General features: G+C 35.0%; 1 protein-coding gene across 5 annotated transcripts in view; it reads left to right on the forward strand.

Moving 5' to 3' along the window:
- The window catches only part of LOC141440687 (uncharacterized), a 334,806-nt gene that overhangs the window by 260,205 nt on the left and 61,476 nt on the right, over positions 1-13,125 (forward strand). The window lies entirely within an intron of this gene.

Raw genomic sequence — 13,125 nt, forward strand, 5'->3', positions numbered from 1 at the left:
TAAATACAGTCGAATTCAACTATGTTATTTATAAAAATCTATACAAGGTGTAAATCAATGTCTATACTGAAAAGCAAAGACGCCTCAATTTTTTTTTTTGATTGTCATAGGTATGGAAATTTACTAGGAGTGAAATTAATACAAAGTTTGATATACTTACTACCATCATGATTTTTTTCAAATTGTTCCTCCTACCGGTTTAGATTTTAGAGAGGGGGGGGGGGCGCTCGATTTTAATGAAAATTTGCACTTTACAGTTGAATATTTCGCAAACAAAATTACTGAAACGAAAAGTCGCCTTACAAAACCCCTAATGGTTTTAAAATACCTATCTAACGATACTCCACACTATAGGGTTGGATGAGAAAAAAAAAACACCCCCACTTTACGTCTATGGGAGGTACCCTAAAAAAAACTTATTTTTTTTTCTACCATTTTGTCGGCATACTTTACATATATCCGTGCAAAATTACAGCTTTCTAGCATTGATAGTCCCTGAGCAAAGTCGCGGACGGACGGACAGACAGACAGACATGGCGAAACTATAAGGGTTCCGTTTTTGCCATTTTGGCTCCGGAACCCTAAAAAACTAAGCAAGTACTGGCTGTTTGAGTTTATCTAATTCACTCGAAGTAAATTAAAAACTTTTACTCACTTTACTCCCGCCTCGTAAGGCTATATTGACCTACTTTTAGAGCATGAGATGTGAAATGGTGCTTTTTATGCGCTGAGTACCGTACGCACCTCTCACATTGAATTATGTGACAGCTTTCAATGTTATAAAACATGCGTTTATTCATCATCATCATCATTTGCACTATTGTATATTCAAAGACAATCGTATTTCATGAGTAAATTCCTAACGTGCATGCGAGGATTTGATTGTAGGATTGGATTGTCTTTTTTATTTTTCATCAGTTTAATGCCTTTATTTAAATCGATATAATAAGTATGTTAGTTAGGTTTATTTTTTATTTTGCTGAGTCTGTAGCTGTAGGTAGGTATATACTAATCGAATTTTCTTTTCTTTCAACTAAATAAATCCACACTGGCCCCGCGTGGGATACGGCCGAAGCCCTCTCATTGTGAGAGGAGGCCTGTGCACCACTGCTGGGCATATAGGGGCCGGTCTGAAAATCAGCGCTGGGTGCATGCTGCCATTGTGTCCAGCATTCGCTGAGACTGGTCTCATTGCGGGAACGTAGCTGATTTACCGTACGCACCTCTCACATTGAATTATGTGACAGCTTTCAATGTTATAAAACATGCGTTTATTCATCATCATCATCATTTGCACTATTGTACAATCGTATTTCATGAGTAAATTCCTAACGTGCATGCGAGGATTTGATTGTAGGATTGGATTGTCTTTTTTATTTTTCATCAGTTTAATGCCTTTATTTAAATCGATATAATAAGTATGTTAGTTAGGTTTATTTTTATTTTGCTGAGTCTGTAGCTGTAGGTAGGTATATACTTAATCGAATTTTCTTTTCTTTCAACTAAATAAATCCACACTGGCCCCGCGTGGGATACGGCCGAAGCCCTCTCATTGTGAGAGGAGGCCTGTGCACCACTGCTGGGCATATAGGGGCCGGTCTGAAAATCAGCGCTGGGTGCATGCTGCCATTGTGTCCAGCATTCGCTGAGATTGGTCCCATTGCGGGAACGTAGCTGATTTATTTCCAATTTTCTAATCTTATACTGAATTTGATATTTATCTATGTAATTATGTTGTGACAATAAATTTTTTTTTTATTTTTATAGATGTGTGTTGCATTATATTGTATTTTGATCCAATTTATGATAAGTGTAAACAAAGACGCCATTTATCCGACCACAGACATTCAATGATGTGAAAACCTAGAACCTAATTAATCTGTTCAGTAAATCGATTCTTTTATTAATTGAATAGATCAAAGTATTTTTGGCTATTTTATTATTTACAATACTTGATTTCATTCCAAAGACTGTTTTTCAATTATAAAAGCAGTAACTATTTTTTAATTTTAAGAAAGTACCTAAATAAAACTCGCTTATTCATCCGCGCATTAATCGATTTTTAAAATGTCAATTTATCCACCATCTCTACGTTAGTCTATGCTACTACAGATTATACAGATGTTTCAATCAAGAAATAACGTCAGATTTTGACGAAGATTATCAACTGAAAAATAAATATTAAAACAAGTGAATTTTGGTGAAAAAAGTGATTAGACATCTAGTTAAAAGACACGAATTATAGATAAATGTGTTATTGATTCGATTCAGTGGGTGTTTATACAAGAATTTTGATGAAATCGGTTTGTTTACACTTTTAATAAATTGGATAGGCATAACATAAAGACGGGGCATAGTAAAAAAAGTAAATTAAAAAGACACACATTTTCTTTCAAATTATCGATTCTATTCTGCAGCGCCATGCCGCCAACGCCGTAATCAATGGATTACAAAATAAAATATTATGTAAGTTGGATGGTTGTATGATTTTTTTTTATTAAAAACTTATTACTTACTATCAAAACATTGATTTAATTTGGAATGGATGTCGTTGTAAAAAAGAGCGGAGGATTATTGAAAATCTGCTCGAAACGAGGGCTTTGAGTGTCAGTTAAAATACGATCCTTTTTACGCGCCTGTTTCAACGATAAACTTGTACACTAACTTCAAATAATGAGTGACATAAAGTTAAAGTTATTTCTCTTTCATTTTATTATCAAATCAAACAATAAAAGATCAAGTTGTAAAGAACAAAGTGTCTAGATAATCGCATTGTATTTTACAATATTTATGTATGTGAGGGTTAAATCTTGCAACTTGAATTTCACCTGCTTCTAGTGATCGTATTAAATTGATTATTTGTTTTTAATGTTTGTATTTCGCACATAAACCTAAACCTTACCTAGTATTTTTTCGAACCTGTGTAATGTTGTCACTGCTTTTATACCGGGTGGGCCCTGTAACAGGAGCAAACAATTAAAGCACAGGTTCTGTTACTCAAATGGAACTAAGTACTTTAGTTCTGCAACTTTTAAAAATTAAATAATTTCATGATTATGATTATTCTTAACAAATTCAAATAAAAACAGGTGGTAGGACCTTGTGCAAGGTCCGCCCAGATTGCTACCACTATATTGCTCGCTAATCCTGCCGTGAAATAGCAGTGCTTGCACTGTTGTGTTTCGGCGTGGAGAGTAAGACAGCCGGTGAAATTACTGGCACTTGAGGTATCCCAAACGCATCTGCAATACCCCTGGTGTTGCAGATTTTTATGGGCGGTGGTGATCTCTTACGATCAGGAGACCCACTTGTTCGTTTGATATCCAGTCGAATAAAAAAAATGGTATTTTCAATGTACGCCATCCATAGCCTAAATGACATCGCCTGTCACGTAACAAAAGGACGGATTTCGCAAAACATTGCTTGTCCAATTAAACTTAAAACTATAATAAAAATCACAATACAAATTATTTTCAAAAGTTGTAGAACTAAATTGAGCTCAAGATGAAGAGTGGAAACTGTGGTTTAAATTTTTTCTCCTGTTACAGGGCCCACATTGTAAATAAATAAGTAATTTTCTTTCTTTCCTTCTTTCTAAATTCCGAATAACTCAGAGGCGTGAGCCCGGGCTCATACCACGACACTGCTTTAGAGATCAAGGGTCAAATCGATCTGAACCGATGACTGATTGGTCATTATACGAGTAACTACGATTTTTTATTTAACACGCCTATATTAGCTTCACTTTTAACTCTTTATCTATGAATGTAACGGAAATCCGTCATTTTTATTTCTTATTGTTGTATTGATACAAAACTTGGCAATTAGGTAGGTACGCATAGTTCTATGTGTAAAGCTGATTTGATGATGGAGTCGCAAGTTATACACTGGAACTCAAAGTAAGAATGACGTAATCTAGCGATGTTTGGGATTGTTACAATGGTATTTGTGTATTTTGACCAAGGGTAATTTCCATGGTCCTATGATGGTACGATGATGTCTGCAACACACGGAAGCAGCAGCAGCCGAGTCGCGTTACTCCTAAGGAGGACTACGGATTAGCCTGAAACATGTCAAGCTAAAATCAATTTAAGACGCGAGTTATCCGGGACAATATCATTAAATATAAAGCGTGTTTTATATTTTAACTAAAATTATTTTTTTATTGAATTTAAAAATTACCGTTTGTTTTTCTTCCAAGAACAATATGTGAGTAAACCTAGACATATTTAACCTGCGAAACTTCTCAATATTAATTATATTCCAATCCGCAATAGGCCCGGTTGGGAACAACCTACCGCTCAATCTCTCTCATTCTAAAACGAGGCCTGTGTCCAGAGAGGAACGTGTATAAGCAAACGATGATATAATAATAAACAATGATCAATTTGTAAAGAAAAAATTCTTCGGATAGTCTTAGTGTAATGACATTTCATTTATCAATCATCTATCCAAATGAAAACATGTAACCGTACGCTCAAAATGTTCCTGTACAAATAGAAAGTCTCCCAAAATAACCTAGTGACATAAAAATGATAAGACTAGGAAATATTGTCTCAGAACATAAATGTCAATTTCGATGTGACAACATATTTTATACGGTTCTCCTGTCAGTACAATGAAACAACCCACAGGCTCCCGAAGGCTTGCGTAATAATAATATACCTCCTACTAAAGAAAAGGTACCAAAATAAGTATACCCGGGATAACATTTGATATCTATTTAGAATTCCCGTCACGTAATGCAGCCTTTCTACCCAGAAAGACCTAAGTCCAACGCTTTTATAAGTAATACAGTCTTTGATTTTGAACTCTCGTAAGAATGAGAGTTTAGTTTGCGAAGTTTTATACCTTTATTACACTCTGATGCATAAACCATTATTTCACTTCATTTCCGTTTACTGCAAGTTTTAAGTACCCTCGCTGTAACTGCCAACCTGCAGCGCAGTTTCAAAAATTAACTGCCAGTAAACGTTATTACATCGTGGGGGTAATAAATTTATGAGTTATGTATAAAGATAAAAAATAATGAGATCTTGCTATTACACAGTATGTTTACAGATATTATATATACAGATGCGAAGAAAATGTATGTAAATGTAAGGTGAATGTATACGGATTCAGATGTACTGAATAATCTTTTCCCATCGTATTTTCTCGGAAACGTTCGTATGTGTCGTGCTAAGGTTTGCTTTGCACCCGGTACTGGATTTCCATACAAATACGGTACTGGAACCAGGAATTCGCGGTTCTCGCCTTACAAACTCAGTACTGGGAGCAAACCCCAGTCGTGCTACTTCAGTCATCCTCAGTACCCATCAAGACAGCGTAGGGGAAGGTCACATTGACAAGGTTATTAATCAATATCAAGTTAACATCTTTATTCATTTTTTTAGGGTTCGGAGCCAAAATGGCAAAAACGGAACCCTTATAGTTTCGCCATGTCTGTATGTCTGTCTGTCTGTCCGTCTTCGGCTTTGCTCAGGGACTATCAATTCTAGAAAGCTGTAATTTTGCACGAATATATATATGTAAAAATGCCGACAAAATAGTACAATAAAAAAAATCCAAAAAACATTTTTTAGGGTACCTAAACAACCCATAGACGTAGTCCCATAGACGTGAAGTGGGGGTGTTTTTTTTTGTCTCATCCAACCTAGAGTGTGGGATATCGTTGGATAGGTCTTTCAAAGCCATTAGGAGTTTGCTTAGACGATTTTTCGATTCAGTGATTTGTTTGCGAAATATTCAACTTTAAAGTGCAAATTTTCATTAAAATTGATGCCCCCCCCCTCTAAAATCTAAACCGGTGGGTGGAAAAAATAAAAAAAATACAGGATGGTAGTATGTATAGCAAACTTACAAGGAAAACTATAACGGCTAAGTTTGCTTGAGAATTATTAGCAGTTTAAGAGTAAATAGCAGCCTAAGGTATAAAATATACCTAAACTTGGAAGATTCCGTATAAAATAAGAAAACCTTAGAAAAATATTACTTATTTTTTTCGTAATGGCTACGGAACCCTATTTAGGGCGTGTAGGGTGTGTTAGGTCTCATAAGTACCAAATCAGGATCTGATGATTGGATCCTAAGGAAATCGAGGGAACTGTTCAAATTTTGTAGGGACACCTATAGTAATTTTGATATATTTAGTAGTATCTCGTGCATTTGCTCTTGAAAATCATCATTTAGTGTAGTAGAGCTGATGATGAAGACCACATTTGACCACCGGAGCGACTACTCAAAAACAACTATGTACCTCTACAACGTGAAATGCAATAAAATTTGAATTTAATTGAATTGAACAAGTACTTCATGGGTTGAATTTCAGTTACTTTAACAATGTTGCTAAGCAGTTAATGCTCATCGTAATGCATATGGTATGGTGAAATGGAACGGGAGATAAAGCACCAGGACTCCTCAATAATGAACTTCTCTGCATCGGAAAAAGCAATTTTACGTAAAAGGTGTCGAGCAGTTGACATTAAACTATTGTATCTTAGATTTTTTAAGTACACTTAAAACCGTGAAAAAAAAATTTATAACAAAAAATTGAACTTACTACAAAAAACCATGAAAATATTTTTTTACCAGTCTGAAGTCGGTGCTTTAGCACGAGCCAGCAGGAGTGATTGAAGCCCAATGTTGGTGATGTAGACGACTATAGGTCCACTCCTGCTGGCTCGTGCTGAGGCACCGACTTCAGACTGTTAGAAAATTATTTTCGTGGTTTTTTGTAGTCTGTTCAATCTTTGGTAAAAAAAATTGTAGTTGTCTAATACAAAATGTGTGCCGTGTGTGTACCAAAGTATTCGTTTTATCTCATATTTGTAAAAACAACCCCGAACCAAAAACTTCCATGAAACCTTTCAAATAAAATAAACAATCCGACGCTGGGTGAGTGTAGTGGGCCTATAATTTAAATATTTTGTCCTGGTGGACTAAAACGACGAGAAATGTTTACCTTTATCAGTGAGCAGAAAAAAGGTAAACTTTGCTATGGATTATCTCTAGAGTAAATCTATCTACTAGAGGCCAAAAAATAGCATACCAAAGCAACCAATTAATACACCAGTGTAGGTATACTACGATACTTTTTGTTTTTAGAGCTTTAGACGTAAATCATACAAAGGTTGCTCAACGAGTGACAATTTTATTTTATCTTTGACACAGCAAGGAAAAAGCTCAGCATAGTTTAGTTTTCGGTACAACAGCGACATTTTTATCGTAAAAATGAACATCAATACATTTTTCAGCAATACGTACCTAATAACGCGCATTACTAAATTATTCTAATCATATATCTATTGAAAGCGAAATGAACCTCTTATCCAACTGACAATGCTAAGTACTATCCAAAATGCTTGATGAGCCAGGCTAATTTACAACGCGATTTTCTTTTAATGAAATTCCGTCTGCAACCTAAGTACCGAGGGAAGTGAAAACCCTTTGTTTCAAGTCTTCAGGTGTCTGCCCTTTATGCGTGGTGTAAAGGAAGAGCAGAATAATTTTAAATTCATCAGTAATGTACATTCGTATATTTAAAAATAGTATTACTACGGCCAAAAGAAATGAAAAAGATAATTATCTTCTTTGTTTGAGTATTTTTGCTGAACAGACTGCGTGGACGACCATGTTTTGGTGTTTAAACTAAACGTGCGTCAGAGCTGGCTATCTTGCACTTATGGTTGGGCAGTAACGTAAACATCAGAGTGCGCGACAGTCTAAAGCCCAATAGACGACATTTTGCTGTCATCTTTATTGCTAATGACCTAAGATTAAAGATGCCAACTATTGGGACAGTGACAAGCACTCGTACGTTTACCTTAACTAAATACCTAAAAAGTTTCAATTTATTGATTGCCCGTTTACTCCAGTGATTCAATTGTTTTAAATGAAAATGTTGTATACTAAAGGAGAGGCTAAGTAATTGTTATCCCTGATTTCTCCAACAAACTAGAAAGAGACTGCATGTTAGTTCCAATTCACTTCAACGACAGCGAAGCACTAAATTTACTCACCAACAGCCTGTCACTTGGGCCTCTGCTTATTCCTTCAAGTCGAGCTCAGTCAGGCGTGCATTCATTTTCTCTGAGAAATAATTATTACCCTCCGTTATTTTAATTACTCCAGCGTTTTATTTAAATTAAAACCGTAGTTTATTATTAATGTTTATGCCTAATGGTGGGAATGAAGATTTGAGATAAATTTTAATTGATAAATTATTAAGCGCTGTTGTTACCTTAATGGTTTCACAGGGTGTGAAGACAATAAAGACAAACAAATTGCAACATTTGTATAATTGAAGACTTTGCTTTTGTGCATATTTAATCATCAACCAAAACCTTAATTTACCTCGTAATTTACTTTAGATCACAGATTAAGTAATAGTACAAAAACTGATATAATTCTAATCAATGGGAAAAATAAATGTGTAGGCATCGGAGTTTTTAAGAAGAAGAAGAAGAAGATGGAGTCGACATTAGCAATAAAATTAAACTCGTATATTTTATCAAATTTAACATGTGATGAAAATGGTTTGTTAGCCACAGAGCTTTTATTTTATCGAGTTAGAGTATTTATTATGTAGTAATAATTACTAGTAAAAATTGAGATTGAGTATTTCGTGAACAACAATTCATTTGCCTCAGGTCTGTAAGCGATTTTATCATATTTGCTAACGCGCACTCAAGTTTTCATACATAAATTATGTGTAGTTTAAAGCATACCAAAATTTATGTTCTCATTGCAATTTTAATAGGTATTGCATGTGAGAAACGACTTCACTGAAAATTTTTAATCTTCTCATAAATTGCTAGCTAGAGAACGCTATTTCGCTGTGCATTTTTTTACACTCGTTGGCGCCTTTATATTGAAATATAATAAGCTCAGTTTTAACAAGATTTAATTACCAATTGTTTGAATAAAAATCAACATGATTAATAGTAAATAATTAATTGAAGTAAGACCACTTTAAATAGTTAAAGTGAGTATCATTTCGATAACTAACGTACCCAGGCCAATCAACTTTTTTACCGACACTAATCTGTCCGCGAAATTTTTCAAACAATTGCAGATTTTTGTAAGTAAACATGTTTTTTCTGTAATTTAATAGATGGTGTACATGAATACATGCCATCCTACGTAAGTTCAACCGTGAAATATCTTGTTGGAAGTACGATTTTTTGGAAACGCCAGAAACAATTTTCAGGAGACGCCCAAAGTGTCGGTAAAAAAGTTGATTGGCCCACCCATTAATGAAACTCTGAGTAAATAAAAACACTAGTCATAATAATTAAGTGCAGCCAAAGACGTATAGAAAGGCAAATTAAATTCAAAGTTCTTTTCCCTTCCCTTTCTAATATTATTTGTAAGATTACTAAAGCAAAAGTTTTTTATTGGGTAGTTATTGAAAGTTTTTTGGGACTTGAACACTTATCTCGTTTTTTGTACTGATTTGTGGTGTGCAATAAAGAATATTTGTAGTGTACTGTAGGTATTGTATCTCACGGGTCATCGTTTCGAGTATATTTTCTAACTACTCTAAAAATTTTGGCTTCGTTGTGCAAACGTTGTGATAGTAAACATTTTATAACAAACAATTGAACCGACTACAGAAAACCATGAAAATATGTTTCTACCAGTCTGAAGTCGGTTGGTGCCTCAGCACGAGCCAGCAGGAGTGGACCTATAGTCATCTACCTAGACTATAGTCAATTTTTAGTTATACATTTTTTTTTCACGCTTTTTAGTGGAAATAATCTAAGATACAATAGTTTAATATCAACTGCTTGTCACCTTTTACAAAAGATTGCTTTTTCCGATGCAGAGACGTTCATTATTGAGGAGTTCTGGTGCTTCAACACCCGTTTTACCATATGCATTACGAGGAGCATAAATTACTTAGCAACTATGTCATATTAATAAAATGTAACCTGTGAAATACTTGTTATTGAATAGTAACTCCGATGGTCAACTTTGGTCTTCATCATCAGTTCCACTTCACCAAATGATGATTTTCAAGAGCAAGTGCACGAGTTACTACTAAATATATCCAATTTACTATAGGTGTTCCTACAACATTTGAAAAGTTCCCTCGATTTCATTAAGATCCAATCATTTGATCCTGATTTGGTGTTTATGGGACCTAATTGAAGACATTCCTAGACGAACGCAATTTTTTTTTCAAATCGTTCCAATATAAATGACGGAGTTCTGAGGTAGCAAACATAAAAAAACATACAACCGAATTGATAACCTCCTCCTTTTTTGAAGTCGGTTAATAACAGAAAATTATGATAAAATCGTATGATAATGATAAGCAGTGAGTACATTGTCATTATTTCGTACACTTTTTCAGTGCTGTTTAGACCGTAGAAGCTAGGACTATTACTAGACATGACAGATGGTACAGTCAAGGGCAAAGATATCGACACGGCCAAAGTTGCAAAAATATTTATACACGGCCTTAATGTTAAGTGCATAAAGTCGTGTATACATTATTTTTGCAACTTTGGCCGTGTCGATATCTCTTCCCGTCACTGTACCTAACGACGCTAAAGGTATTTGCAAGCAAACGATCGAATTATTCAAGGGTGGAGGGGCAAGGTTTGACCAAAAGCATTTAAGTTTATTCGATAAAATACCGCACAAAGTTGTATGCAAAATAAAATGGATCGTCAATATATTTTATAACTACCTATAACTCCAGACTTATGATTTATGCCAAAGAGCGAATTGGTCAAATTGACTTGCAATTTTGTACACAAAAAGTTGAATTACAATGCAAGTTGATTTGTCGCTAATCCCGCCGTGAAGCAGCAGTGCTTGCACTGTTGTGTTTCGGCGTGGAGAGTAAGACAGCCGGTGAAATTACTGGCACGTGAGGTATCCCATCTTAGACTTCTAGGTTGGCAACGCGTCTGCAATACCCCTGGTGTTGCAGATGTTTATGGGCGGTGGTGATCTCTTACCATCAGGAGATCCACTTGCTCGTTTGCCATCCAGTCGAATAAAAAAATAAATAAAAAAAAGTACAGTCAGCAAAAAAAACTTGCATTAAATTTATTTTTTTAAAGACAAGTTATACCTACTTTAATTAAATTATACTTTAAAGAGATAAATACAAAGAGATGTAGTTTAACACTGACAGTAAAATCCTTTTTAAGGACTGCCTAACACACGACTGATATACCTAAGCATTACCTAACGAAAATATTCAAATAAAAAAAAATGATTTATTGCCGAGTCGCATTGCTTCTAAGAGGACGGGCTAGGAATTAGCCCGTAACATATTGTACGCCCGAAATGGGTAACTGTTGATACTTTATTTTGTACTACATGTTGACTTTCTACACTCCTCACAGTTTATGCAATAAATATTTATATTTCTATTTCTATTACATGTCGAGCTAAACTCGATTTAAGATGAACTAATAGAATTTCCTTGCTCACTCGCGACCTTACTATAGCTAAGCTTATGCAAAATATGCGTGTTCATGCAGTTCCTTCACCTCCGCACTGTAAGAACACACCTACGGAACACACACAAATCACACAAACCCATTTATCACCACCACCACACCACACTGACGTTTCGAACTGAACCAGAGCTCATCTTCAGAGTAACACAACCGTACACCATGCTACCAGTTGTTAGACTAACAAACCACAACCACCGTTTTAAATTGTCACTCCCCAAGTACCCACATATTTATCAAACAAAACAAAACTACCCATAAATTATTAAGAAGGTGAAGATTGAGCTCTGGTTGAGTTCGAAATGCGTCAGGGTGGCGTGGTGGTGGTGATAGACGGGTTTGTGTGATTTGTGTTTGTTCTTACAATGTGGAGGTGGAGGAACTACATGAACACGCATATTTTGCATAAGCTTAGTTATCGGAAGGTCGCGGGTGAGCAAGGAAATTCTTTTAGTTCATTGATATGGACCTCCGCAAAGTAACGCCTGATTCAATAAATCGATTTAAGATGTGTGTAATCAATCATTTAATATGAAATAGTGCCTGACTTAAAATTATTATTTATGAAGCCTTTTACAAACAGTCTTAATTTCTAATTGTTTCACACCTATCAAACAAGTTGTATTTGTGCTTACTTATAGCAGTTTTGGCGTGGTACCGTCTCGTGTGAAAAAAATCTTCAGCAACTTTTTGGCTTATGATTCTGTTTAACATTGCTTGACATCGTAAAAGCGTGACACGGAGATAAGGGATTTAGCCTTTTGTCGGGGGAAATTCAATTTCGATGTTTCGGAGATTCGAAAAAATATCACATGAAGTATAATTGAGAGGAAAAGATGACGATGATGTGAAAGAAGCGAAAGGAGGACAAAATGGAATGATATCGAACGGTTTTTACAAAAATATGATTTTTGCATATCTTGTATATTGTATCTAACGAAATTTAGGTAACTACGAGTATTATTGCTAATGTCCAATAAATATCTAATAATTTATTTACAGACAATAAGTACAAAAAAAAAAAAAAATGTGTTAGTATAAAACCAAAGAAAAATAAAACTGAAACTAACTTATTCTACTCATAAGCCTAAAAACATAGTCAATGTGGTATTTATTTCAATTTGAATACTTAATATCCAAATAAGTTAGCGACAAAAGTGAAGCAAAGTTTTCTAATTTTATTTTAAAATTAAGGGGGCACCATGCGTCTAGGGCTAATCAATTTTAGATATTCTATGCACTCCTGGATAGGGATAGGTTGGTCAGAAAGTTTTTAGGTGTTTTCTTCGTATTACTAAAACAAACGCATTACAAACAAAAACAGCGACGGTAAGTAAAAAGAAATTTAAAAAAGCACGTTATTGATATGTACCTACTATAACTTAACAAGCGAAGACTCTGCCACTATAGTGTAATATAGTGAAGTACTAGCTCATTCCGTTTGTTCTTCATTTTGTTCCACATTGCTTCAAAAGGGGTCAAGATCTAGACGGATGAATACTCGCACATGCGGAAATATTTCTGTAAAACTAAAGCGCATCAGCAGTCTTCGAGTGGAAAGTTGGAACAAGAATGTAAAAACTCCACAAGTTGAAAAACAAGCAACCCACTGCACTGAAGTATGCAGAAAAAATATAAAAATGTT

This window comes from Choristoneura fumiferana, chromosome 23 (genome assembly GCF_025370935.1).
Source record: "Choristoneura fumiferana chromosome 23, NRCan_CFum_1, whole genome shotgun sequence".
In the NCBI taxonomy this organism is placed as follows: domain Eukaryota; kingdom Metazoa; phylum Arthropoda; class Insecta; order Lepidoptera; family Tortricidae; genus Choristoneura; species Choristoneura fumiferana.